This window comes from Manis pentadactyla, chromosome 13, assembly GCF_030020395.1.
Source record: "Manis pentadactyla isolate mManPen7 chromosome 13, mManPen7.hap1, whole genome shotgun sequence".
NCBI lineage: Eukaryota > Metazoa > Chordata > Mammalia > Pholidota > Manidae > Manis > Manis pentadactyla.
In genome coordinates this window covers 12408350-12421687 of record NC_080031.1, presented here as the reverse complement: position 1 = coordinate 12421687, position 13338 = coordinate 12408350, and the positions used below count along the sequence as shown (strand labels likewise).

General features: G+C 44.7%; 1 protein-coding gene across 5 annotated transcripts in view; it reads left to right on the top strand.

Moving 5' to 3' along the window:
* The window catches only part of KIRREL3 (kirre like nephrin family adhesion molecule 3), a 519419-nt gene that overhangs the window by 277627 nt on the left and 228454 nt on the right, over positions 1 to 13338 (top strand). The window lies entirely within an intron of this gene.

Below are 13338 nucleotides of genomic sequence, written 5' to 3'. Positions count from 1 at the left end.
CCCTCAACTCACCGCCCTTCTTAGAAGTACTTAGTGCGTATAGAATCCAGCAAGGGGCTGCTCAGGAAAGTGCTGCTTGATAGCCATGATGCAGGCCTGTGTTACAGAGGAATCCCACAATTCAACTTTCGATTTTATATTTCATTTATTGCTCTCAAGTTGTATCATGTGTGTTAGTCTGTTAAGCTCTCTGAAGACAAAAACTACACACACACACACAGACATTTTTCAATCGTCCTGACAGTATCAGTTAGCTATTGTTATGTAAGAAATAATACCAAATTCATTGGCTGAGAAACAATAAGCATTTCTTATTGCTCATTCTGCTGTGAAATTTTGCTAATCTGGACCAGGATCCACTGAAGTCAGCTGGACTCACTCACCTGTCTGTAGTCACCAAGAGGGTCATCTAGGGGAGGGCTGGTCCTAGATGGCCTCACTGACATGTCTGGTGGTTGCCTGGCTGTTGGCAGTGGTGATGAGGGTGGCCGGGCCGTACGCCTACCGTCATCCAGCAGGTTGTCACAGGTCTGTTCACACAGCGGCAGCAGGGTTCCAGTGCAGCAAGCAGAAGCTGGGAAGTCCTCTTGAGGGTCAGCTCAGGACCAGAGCTCTCTCACTTCCACCACACTGTTGGCCAAAACAGGTCACAAGGCTTGTTCAGATGCAAGGAATGAGAAAACAGATTCTACCCCTTAATGAGAAAAGGTGCAAAGTCACATAGCAAAGAGCATGGATACAGGGAGCAGGGGAGAACTGGAGACCTTGGATGGCTACGGAACACAAACTAGCACAAAATCCAAAAATTGGTTTCATTGCAACTATACGCATCTAAATGTTCTCATCCTCCTGTCTTCCTCGCTCTGATCTCTTCCAAGTTTGGCCGCGGTGTGGTCATCCCTGGACTCAGCGACAGCACAGGGGGAGAAGGTTTTTGTTACTGTCAATAAATTATCCAACTGAATAGGATCAAAGGATGAATTTCATCTGCTGTTAGATAAGCCAACCTGTGAACTCATAGGACGGTAGTAAATCAAATATGAATTCAGTAAGTTTCGTTACCACTTTTCATAAGCAACCAACAAGCATTCACATCTTCTTCAGTCGAAAATGCTGGCCTGATCATTGGCCAGAGAACAGCCCAAGGTTCAAAGAGAAGGGACTTAGAAGGACCTGTAGCTGCCACTGGCTTCTAGCTTCCTCTGGCCAGTCTCTCTACTCCAAGCTAAGGCTCACTGATCATGTGACTCCAAGGTTTCCTTTACTCCAGACCAGGGCCATCTGGGAGGTGTCTATCTGTGGCCTTACCTCCGTTTCATAAGTACCGTGATCCGAGCTGAGACACAATTGAACTAGATACAACCACTAGGCACACACTCTCATCTTTAATCCATGAGTGAGTCTTTTAATTTCTTTCTTAATTTATATATTTGTTCACTAATGTATTTCTTGGGGGTGGGGCTAGGGGGAAAATTGTTATGTTGGAGTTTTGGGAGTTGAGTGTGATTTTTTTTTTTTTAATGATGAATTGAACCTGAGATTCTTCTCTTGAACATTTGGCAGTAACTTAGTAAGTGCTTATAGTGTGGCTTGCCTTTTTTTAAATTGTAGTAAATATATATATATCACATAAAACTTAACATCTTAACTATTTTTAAGTACACAGTTCAGTAGTGTAAAGTATATTCACATTGTCATAAAACAGATCTCCAGAACTTCTTCATCTTGTAAATCTGAAACTCTCTACCTATTAAATAACAACTCCCCTTTTCCCCAACCCCCCAGGCCCTGGTAATCACCATTCTACTTTCCGTGTCTATGAATATGACTACTTTAGATAGCTCGTATAAATGGAATCATGCAGTATTTGTCGTTTTGTGACTGCTGGCTTATTTCACTTAGCATCATGTCTTCTGGGTTCTTCCATGTTATAGCATATTGCAGACTTTTCCTCCCTCCTTTTCAAGGCTGTATAGTATCCCATTGTATATCTATACCACATTTTGTTTATCCATTCATCCATATGGATTCTTTCCACCTCCTGGGTATTGTGAATACCACTGCTATGGACATGGGTGTGCAAATATCTCCTCAAGCCCCTACTTTCAAATCTTTTGATTATGTACTCAGAAGTGGGATTGCTAGATCATATGGTAGTCCTAGTTTTTTAATTGTTTGAGGATTCTCCATACTGCTTTCTACAAAATTGCACCCTTTTACATTCCCACCAACAGTGTATAAGGGTTCCAATTTCTCCACTTCCTTGCCAGCACTTGTAATTTGGGGGATTTGTTTGATAGTAGCCATCCTAATGTGTGTGAGGTGATATGTCCTTGTGGTTTTGATTTGCATTTCTCTGATAATTAGTGATATCAAGCAATTTTTCATGGATTTGTTGGCCATATTTATTCCTTCTTTAGAGAACTATTTAAATCCTTTGCCATTTCTCTGATTAGGTAGTTTGATTTTTTTGTTGTTTTAATTGGGTTATCTGATATTTTGTTTTTGTTATTCCATTTATGTATTTCTTAACACTATAATAAACATCCATTAAATCACCAACAAACAAGAAAAGTAGAGCAATGACATCAGTCTGGGTTGTAACTCTGTCGTCCTCTGCCAAAGTAACTAAGCACTATCTTGCATCTTATGTTCATTGCCTTGTTTTCATTTTGCTTCAAATGATGTTTTATTATAGCTACCTATTTTCTTTAAAAAATAATATTTTTGGTCCTGATTGACTTCTACATTATACAAAGGGTATCGTGCAATGTTTATTATTTGAGGGCTTGCTTTTTTTACTCAAATTCTATCACTAAGACAAATCCATATTGATGCATGTAGCTATCATTCATTCCGTTTGACCAAGGTTCATGGTTGCATTATATACCCACACCACAAAATATTTACCACACTCCTGTCAGAATACATTTGTATCATTTCTAGATTTATGCTGTTTACACATAGCGCTACTATGAGCATTCTTGTCCACATCTGCTGGTGCACATGTGTATGAGTTGTGCTTGTGTGTATTCCTAGCAGTGGGATTGCTGGGCTAGCAGGGATTTGAATGCTCAACTTCACAACATTCTAAAGCATTTCCAAAGTGGCTGCACAATTTCACACTCCCACCAGCAATGTACAAAAGGTTCTGTACATCTATGTGCTATCCAGCACTTGAGATTATCAAACTTCTTAATTTTTAACAGTCATATGGGTGAGGATGGTGTCTTGTTTGCCCTTGATATGCATTCCCCTGATCATTAATGAGGCTGAGCATCCCTTCTTATGTTTGTTGGCTATATGTGTTACTTTAATCAAATTAAGAACTTCTGTTCACCAAGATGCTGCAAAGAAAGTGAAAAGCAAATTCTAAACCAAGATGACCTATTTGCCACACATACAGTGGACAAAGATTAGTGTGAAGAACATGTACAAGAAGATAACACTTAGTAGGAAATTGCCAAAAGAAATAACAGGCATTTCACAGAAAATCCTCCCAGTTGTTAGCACTGGCCATAAGATGTGTGTGTATTCGTAACAGCAGCTGGTCACCGAGTGGGGTTTGGAAACCTCTTTTAGTGTAGACCCAGCTTTCCAAGGCCTGTCCTTAGCTAGCTCAGATTAATCAGAAAAGCCTTCCAGTTCTTCCCTTGCCAACTGGAGAATTCATCTGAGACCAGAAAAGGTGTTCACACGGACAAAAGCTCAGAGCCAAAATACTCTCATAGAGACACTTGGGCCTTAGAAAACCCTAAAACTCAAGACATGAAATAACCATCTGTCCCAAGAGAACTTGGCAAATTCTCCATCAGGGACCATTCCACGGGGAGGTAGGGAATCTTCTCACCACTCTCCATGCACTGAGGAAGGAGACCATTTCTCTTGCCCTAAAACCTCTCTCAGACTAATGACAAAACATATTTATGTAGAACAAAGTTCTCTCAAACATTACCTGGAGTCAAAGGAATGATTAAATATTTAGGCTTCAGAGGACTCCCTTGCTGGGATGTGAGTTTTTGGTCAAGAGTTTTTATTAATTAATCTTAATTTATGAATTAAGGAGAATGGACATGAGCTGTCAATAATCTTAAACATGATGTGCACTGCAAATAAAGCCCAAATAGTCCATTCTAAGTCCATTCGCAGCTAAGACTTCCTTCTCAAGCCTCCTCCGGTGGCCTAGGAGGGACTTTAAGAGGGAAGGTCTGAGCTGGAGAAAAGCGGTGAGGCCAAGGGACAAAAGGGCCTGAAACATGAGTCAGCGCTCACACTCCTGTTCCTGTCTCACTAACTAGCTTTCTAAGGTGTTGCCTGCCATTTGCAGTTAATAGCAAGTGTCTTCCCATATTTATTCACTTTCCTGTCAAGGATACCTATTCCCTGTGCAGCCGAGTGAAATCTGACTAGCAGATTATGCCCTTGGTGCAAACCTGTCAGTCCTAGGATATCCTCGGCTGAGACCTCGGAAGCCACACAAAAGTGACAGGCAGACAGGTAGCTAGTTGCACAGACTTGAGGCAAAACTAACTAAAAGCTGGACCCTTGCAATGGAAGCTACCAGAGGAACTGGCTAACAAGACATCTCTCCCAATCTCCAAGCTCGGTTTGGATGGGATAATTCAACATGTCTTCCCTGGGGAGTGTCAAGGTAAGACAGAGCTTGGTAGACAGCAGCTCCTAAGTCTGCAGGCTTCTCCTGCTTCAGAACATGCCAGGTTTCCTCTTTGGAACTTGAAGGAGCTGGAGTGGCCTGAACTGTGATCTCCTGAGCACCCAATGGAAGGAGGGTGTTTAATGACAGACAGGTTGGGAGACCAGGTTCCCCAATTCCTGGGTGGAGCTCAAGACTCTGTGATCTGATTAGATTCATCCTCCAGGTGACTCCCCAAAGTCTAGTTGGAGCAGAATTCCTATGCCACATATGCATCTCAGAGGCCGCTAGCAGAACATACCGGTTCACTGGAAAATCGTACTTCTCAACTATTTCCAGGATTCCTTCCAGGTGCTAAACCAGCAAATCACAGACAACATTTCCAGCAGGATCACTGAGGTCAGTTTATCACCTGTCCCTCACTAGACAGTTCATGCCCAATCCTCATTACGACTCTCTCTCTGGATACCCACAGACACACACTCCACTTCTGCAGCTTCTTTACAGCCAGCCAAACAAAAACAGAAACAAGATTGGGAACAGAAAACAATCCTCCCGTCCAACCATTACCTTGCTTTTAGCTCCTCCTTCCTCATCATCTTCCCTCTCCTCTTTGGGGCCAAGAGGGCTCTGGGTAGTTAGTATTTGATCTTATTAAGTAAAAATGTCTTGTGACAGCCACCATGTCATCTTAGTCTTTCAGCATTAACACAGACAAGAACAGAGCTTATAAAATGCACACACTTCCTTCCTCAGAAAACTGGGACAGCAACAGGGCTTACAAAATACACACGGTCCTTCTTACAAAAAACTGACACTATTTGGTGAAGGCAAGTAACAGCTATTCCTTCTTGTTTTGTTTAATTATGAGCTAACGCAGCCAAGATAAAGGCCCAACCAATCTAGGGCTCAAAAATGCCAATCATTCTCTGAAGAAAGCTGGGGCTTACTCTCTCCTTTTATTATACTTGTTATGATTTGAGTTTGTTCAGCAGTAAATGCAATATTGACATTTAGAACCCCCAGAAAAAAAGCAAGAAAGGAAAGAAAAGTCAACCAAAACACTGTTACCTTCAAATATTTAAGCAGTTTCCAGGGGAGGCCATGAGTGTTTCTCACTCCCTTTCAATTTTATTTCCCCTCCCCGTTCCTAACATTTCCACAGAGGCATGTCTTCCAGTCAACAACATATTTACAATCAATATCTCTTATGTACAGCACACATGCAATCATGTCCTAAATGAAAAAGGAAAGTTATCGAATGCACCGGTTGAGATAGTCTGACTATGGCCACAGCTGGGGAAGGAGGTAGCCAGGGGACGTCAACGGAAAGGGTGGGGACAAACGCTGTCCTCATTACTAATTTACAGTGTTGGCAATAATGCTGAGCTCTCCAGCTACATTCAACTTAAAGCCCAAATAATCTTAGGTTTCTAAGTATTGACATACTAGCTGAGGCAGGAGTGGTTTTTAAAGATGTTATGTATCTCCTTCCCCTTGACATTTCCATAAATACAATTATTCGTCTCTCGAATTTGACTAGTGCCCAGGATACCTTCCATAGGCATTAAACCCTTTATTTTCCTAGGTGTTTTTATTTTCTTTCTTGTTTGATAGGTGGGAGGGGCTGCTCCCACCTATCTGCGGTGGAGTCTGGGGCCCAGGCCTGCACCTCTCTGAGGCTGCACCCGCACCCCCACTACTCTGCTTCTCCCTTGGTCTTCCACAACCTATGGACTTTCCCAGCTCCCTCACTAGACTCTGAGCACTTTAGGAATTGAGGCCTTGCAGCATTCGTCTTTGTATCGCCAACATGCAAGACAATGTCTAGCATTTAAGGACAATGCTAAGTGTTGAATTCAGAAATGAAAGAAATGCATGAATGAAGAATGAATCAAACAACCAATCCATGAACTGGGCATGAAAGAGATCGTAGCAAGAGAATGTCCCAGTATTGTAGAACCTTCTTGGAGCTAAGAGAGAGGTCTGTTATCCCCCATCTCCCATCATATATTGTTTCCAGAACTGGCAGCTCCAAAGAGCCAGGGGAATTCCTCGAAATGTTGATCTATATTTTTGAGGTTTGCCCACATGAAAGCTTCTGATGGGATATGGTTGCCTTATTTCTAAGGTCTAATAGTTTAAAAATAAAAATATTTTTAAATAACTTTGGGCTAAGTAAACTCAGGGCTATTATATTGGGTATGTATATGTGAGAGAGAGACAAAGAAAGGGAAAATTCTTCCCTCTCTGTGCCAAGCAGGAGATTTTTTTTATGCAAATGGTCCCTGTGAATTAGCTTTGGCAAGCAAACCAGGAGAGAAAATAAGGACCAGCTCACTGCCTGGCACAGAGCAGGACTCAACAAATATTTGAGATAATGCTGTGTACACCAATTAGCTCCTTGCTGTGGCCTGTCTCTTTCGTGCACCATTCATGAACTTGAGCCCTCTAAGGCAAGTCCTGAAGTTAGGTGCGCCAACGACACCAGAACCCTCTTCTCTTGCCTCTCCTCCCTGTGAATCTCACCTGCAGCCACACTCATGATTTGCAATTCCAGGAATTGCCTGTTAGGCCTTCATGCTTTTGAATATGATGCTTCCTCTTCTCAATGGGACCTTATCATCTCTGTGATAACTCTTACTTACCTTTCAAAATTCAGCTTAAGGGTCATAAGCCCAGGAAACTCCCTTACCAGCCCTTCCCCTGAGTCAGTGGCCCACCACCCCACCATCGTAACAGCAGCCAGCACTGTCTCTTGCAAGCAGTCCACACACAGGATCCCCTTTGTCTGTGTACCTCCCTTCCATTGGTTGAAGAGAATAAGGTAATGTTTTTTGTCTCTGCAGCCAAGCACCCTGTGCAATGCCTAGAATGGTCCAGAAATGTTTACTAATGAGCTAATGTATGGATAATTTAGTGAAAAAGTGCTAAACACCAAAGAAAGTGCAGAGATGATCTTGGAGAAGCCACACAATACACAGAAACCTGCCTGTAGACATAAACCCATGAGTCAGAAAACCTGGGATGATAGGCAGGCCATGGAGAAGAAACTCAAAGTGAGACAGAAAGCAGATACCCTACCAACAAGCAGGACCAGAGGGAAAGGAGCTCATGGAGTAAGGGCTTACCTGGCAGGCTCTGCTCAAGCCCCAGGGGCAGTGCCCAGGGAGCCAGGGCAGAGAACCTTTCCCTGGTCTAGAAGGCAGGAGAACAAGCTATCACATGGACCGGAGTCAGAGGTAGGAGGCCAGTGGGGGGAGGCGTTCTCATGCGGACTCAGCATCGATCAGGCATGAGGCGCTGCGTGAAGAGGCTGGTAGATGAAGGAAAAGGCGTGCGTGGTCCCTGACTCCAGCGAGTCTGCCATCTGAACCCAAGGGTTCCAAGAGGCTCTGGAAGCTACCACTGAAGGAGGTGTGGGCAACTGCTCTGATCAGCCAGGATGCTGCCACCTGAGGGCAAACATTCACCATCACGAGCAAGAGATGGAAACGACATGTCACAGCATTTTAATTCAGCCATTGTATTTTGGGAAGTTTTAATTAAGGCTTATCTGTTACCCTTATGACTGTAATCCTGAGAAGCACCAAGCCCGCCCCGGCAGGGGAAGACAGGAGGAAAACACGTCAGAATTAAAGTAATTATTAACGTGATCTCATTTAGCATAGATTATTAATTATCATTGCTATAATTAGGCACTGGGGGAAGACCCCTTTCCTGAAATAGTCTCATCAGCTTGCACAGAGGTGGGAAGTGCAGCCGTGCCTGAGAAATTCCTCTCCCTCTTAGAAGGCAGCCTTAAAAGCCTTCCCAGAGAATGTCTACCCCCAGCTCGCCTTTGAGAACCTCTTCAGCACAAAACTTGCATCCGGCTGGGCTTGGGAGAGAGGCTCTGTGCTTGGCTGTGTGCCCACACCCGTCCTTTCCTCCCCTCTGTGCAGCTGGGAGTTCCTTCCTCAGCTGGCAGGGCCCCTGGGGGCTCCTTAGTGCACTGGGCCTCCTTACCCGTCCCACTGCCCACTAGCCATAGCTCCTTGAACAGACTTAGCATTTCCTTCATCGCTGTATTTCCTCCAACATCTCTTTCCATCCCAGTAGCTGCAGGAATGTGGGTCTAATATGGCTTCAATATTGCAAGAGGGAGGGAGGAGAGAGGGAGAGAAGCAGGGAAGCAGAGAGAAAAGGAAGGGGTGGGAAGAGAAGCCTGTCCTGCCAGAGAACCACCAGTGGTCTGGACCAGCAGCGTCAGCGTCTTCCTGAGAGCCCAGCCCACCCCCCCATAGACACCCCACCCCACCCCACTCCACACACACACACACACACACACACACATACACAAATGGCCTGCTGTGTCTTTCCATTCTTTGCAGGTGTAAATGACTAATGAATATCAAAGCAAAGTGATTAGGTGGCCTTTACAAGCTTCAGTACCTACCAGAGTAACTATAAGTCACTCTGACATCATAAATGCCTTCTTGGAAAATGTAAACAAAAGAGGAGACCTACCCAAAGAAATGAATATAATTCTAAAGCATTCTCTCTTCTGTGCTCATCAGGGAATAGAGTTAGACTTGCCGGGTAGGGGATTAAAGAGTTCTAAACCCAATTCTAACCTGAGTGGGGAGGTTTCTCCTACACCAACACCAATTCTCCTGGCTGTCCTGCAATTCACCTCGATTGTGACACTGTCTACCTGGAGATGGTGTCAGAACCCACAGGTTAAGACTCAGTCCCACGAAACTGCCCCCCAGCTCAGATGCCAATCACAGGTCCCCAGGTTATCCAAAAATTCTGTCTGATTTGGCTACAAATCAGAGGCGCCCCCCTCCTCAGTCCGATGAATTTGCTAGAGTGGCTCACAGAATTCAGGGAAATGCATATTTAAATTCAGCAGTTTCTTAAAGGATCTGATAAAGGATGAACAGCCAGATGAAGAGATGCATAGGGTGAGCTCTGGGAGGATCTCAAATGCAGAAGCTTGTGTCCCCATGGAGTTGGGGTGCACGGATGTGTTCACCAGCCTGGCAGCTCTCTGAACCCCATTGCTCCTGGGATTTTTATGAAGGCTTCTTCACCTATGCAGAATCAATTTCCTGACTCCATTTTCAACCCTACTCCCTCCTAAGGAGAATGGGGGGCAGGGCTGAAAATCCCAAGCTTCCAACATGGCTTGGTCTTTCCAGTGACCCCCTGCCCAGGAACCCACCCAGAGAGGCCTCATTAGAAAACAGGACGCTCCTCTCACCTAGGAAATTCCATGAGTGTCAGGAGCTCTGGGTCGGGAACTGGGTCAATGACCAAATGTTGGAACAAAAAATAATAGTCCTAGTGCTCTTGTCACTTAGGAAAGTCAAGGGTTTCAGGAGCTCTGTGCCAGACACTGGGGCAGAGACCAATATATATATTTTTTATTATCTCACAGGGATATTCATCAGAATAATGAAGGGACACAACTGGTCAGATGAAGTCATAGGATAATGGACACAATTTATGCTGAAGGCATCCCTAATATTCCTCAGAGCCCTGAGGTCTTGCAGGAGAGCCTTAGGCCCACTTCGGGATGGGGGAAGCTGGTTTAACCAGTATATTTTCCTTCCATGTGCTTTTATGTAACAGTTCTTTGTTTAGATTTTGTGGAAAGGATTCTGCTATTTAAAATAATAGCAACTTTGAAAGCCCTGACCCAGTCCACCTCCCTCTAAGAGCAGAGGAAGTCTGTCCCCAGGTTGGAGGAATCCCATGGCTGGCCAGTGGCAGAGCTGGGCACAGACATATGCCTGCCGGTTCTGGCCTCGGCTCTTTGCACTGCCTCACGGACACTTCATTCCCGGGCGCCCTGCACGGTGAGTGTCCTGCTCCAGGGCCCTGAGCTGCCCTGCCCAAGGCACCCTCCCAAGATGGCATCCCACTGACCGGGTGTCAGGTTCAGCCCAGCGCACAGCTGCCAGCAGGCTGCTCCCCTGAGCTGCCTTCAGAATGAAAACAGAGGCCCCAAGGCCAGAGCCAGGCCCTGGGCCCTGGCTCCCACCTCCCTGGGAAGGACCTCTGAGACCACAGCCCTCCACAGGCTCTGAAGGGGGACAGGAGGAGACACCTCGTGACTCCAGTAGACTGATAACAGACCCCACTTGTCTGAGACCCGGCCAGTGTTTCAAAATGCATCTTGCTTTTTCTCCATAAGCAAGTTTACTTCCGAGAGGGAGGAGGCTGCCAGTCCTGCTGAATGGCGCCTAATTGGAAACGTTCACTGCTTGTAGACAAAATGGAAAGGGGGCTGATATCAGCACACTTATTTTCAGCTCCTGTGCTTTAGATACACATTCCTGAGGTCTCTGTGGCCTCTGTGTTCCGTAGCTAATACCCTAGCTAATCATCAACATTTGAACTCTTATTGTTGTCAGACAATGTGCTAAAAGCATTGCATGCCAAATCTCCTGCCATCCTCTGAACACTTCTTTAAGACATTGTGATTCCCATTATTCAGAGGAAAAAACAGAGGCTTTGAAAGGCCTGGTGACCTGCCCAAAGTCACACAGAGATCATATATGTTAAAAGCACCGGACATTCCAGACTCACAGCTCCAAGCACGATCCAGAACAGTTGGGGACTGTGGCTATTGGAGAACTCTCCTGATGTCACATAGTGTGTCACACTTACTCACAAACCATCAAACTATCCAAACGTTCTGCTACTTCAGAATCCCATTTGTATCTCCCAGATTCAATTCTTGCTCTTGGAAGTAACTCTAAGAACTCCTCTTGCACCATCTATCCCAGTTTTGGGGTCAGAAGATTTGGGTCACAGTACCCGTATGCTATAGATCAAAGGGCTTGACAGTGAGTCTCATCTCTTAAAGTATCTCCTGGAAAGATACCTAAAATTCTGTCATGAGTCATATTTGTTTTAATCTTAACATTAAGCCCCGCTGCTGTGTTTTCTTAAAATATCAATATCCCTAAAGGGTAAGGGAGTAACTCATAGCATCTTAGGGTGAATCAGTTCACCAGATTTCCTGTTCCCTCTGAGAAGACCGACAAAGGAACTCACCACTCAGAGATGATGGCTCATTTTGTGGGAAAAGGACCTCACACCCTGACAGAGAGGGAAAGCAGATACTGATTACACACCTGCTCACCAGGTGCTGGGCCCAGTGATTCACGCTCATCTCATTGAATCCCTACAGCATGCTGGGGAAGGATGTTATTATCCCCATTTTATAGATGAGGACAATGTGATGCAGAGAGGATACAGTCCCTGGCCCATGTCACCCATTTCAAGACAGAAAGAAGAGAACGTTACTGGGGCTGGATAGAAAGCAGCACATTCAAGAGGTGTTTCAGAAATAGAAGCACATGGTCTTGAATCCTGCAGCACCCACTGTTCCAGTGCACAGAATTTGGGCCCCACTCCACACTAAGGGTGCGACACCCACTCTTCCTCACCCATATTCTATAGATAACCTTTTCAGCGGTTAGGGGAGGGAGGAATATTTTATGGCTTTGCATCAAATAATATATAACATAGGACTTTAAATCTGGAAATGACTGTGAAGATTTAATCCAGTCTTGACATCTGGACTCCTGCTTCCCAACCCAATATTTGCTTTCTTCCTACTAGACCATGTGACGTTAGAAATCTAACGTTTAAAAAAAGTTCTGAAAAACCTTCACGTTGCATGATTCATTTTTTAAAAGGTACATTTGATTCACTTGCAATGTCTTGCCTCTCAGGACCTGGGATTCTGAAGGCTGATTCCTCAAGAATACTGATCCGATAGCATTAGCCTTTCAGCGCCCTGAGATAGAAGACAACGCGAGTGCGATTAACAAAGAAATTCAGTTAAACAAATACTGACTGAACACCTACTATGTATGAAGCACCACCATGCTAACTCCAGGTGACAACATTGTAAAGCTCAAAGACCAGCTTCCATGATCGGGGTGGTGGGGTGGGGGGGTGTCTGCGTGTGTGCGCATTCCCATGGCACACACTGGGCACATTACTGCCCCCTTCAGTTCCCCACTTTTCCCACGGCAAACTAAAAGAATAAATCCCCATAAACTGCCTCCCTCATAGCAACCTTGGAAATAAGTCCTATTTACAAATATTTCATCAGCCCACCTACCTCAAGCCCCATGTTCCCTGATGACTATAGACAATAACATGAATAAAACTCAGAATGATTTCCTTCTATTGGGCATCAATCATCACTTTCCTGGGCAGATAGGTAAGTGATTCAGTGCAAAACAACTCTGGACGTGTTAGGGAATGTCTGCAGATTCTGGATACAAAAATCCACAGCTTTTGGGCTTGGACCCTACACACAGAGAAAGCTGTATCCAAGCGGGGGACAAGGGACACCTTTGGTAAGCTCCTGACATTATTTCTCACATTTTACCACCTCAGAGGGAGCTGCGAGTCCCTTTAGTCATCGCTGTGGGAAAACGTTTTGACATGAACTCTCATACATCATGACGGAGGTTAGTTACCAAAATGCACACATTTGCCTTAGCCAGTTTCATTTACTACCCTTTAAATTATTTCTGAGCCTTGCAAATCTTGCTGTGACAGACAGAGCAGGGGGGAAACCACTAAGTGTTCATTTTTCATATAATATATTCCAATCCTGTTAGGTCGTGCTGCTGAAGGTAATATTTCTGGCATTCATTTAATGAAATTGA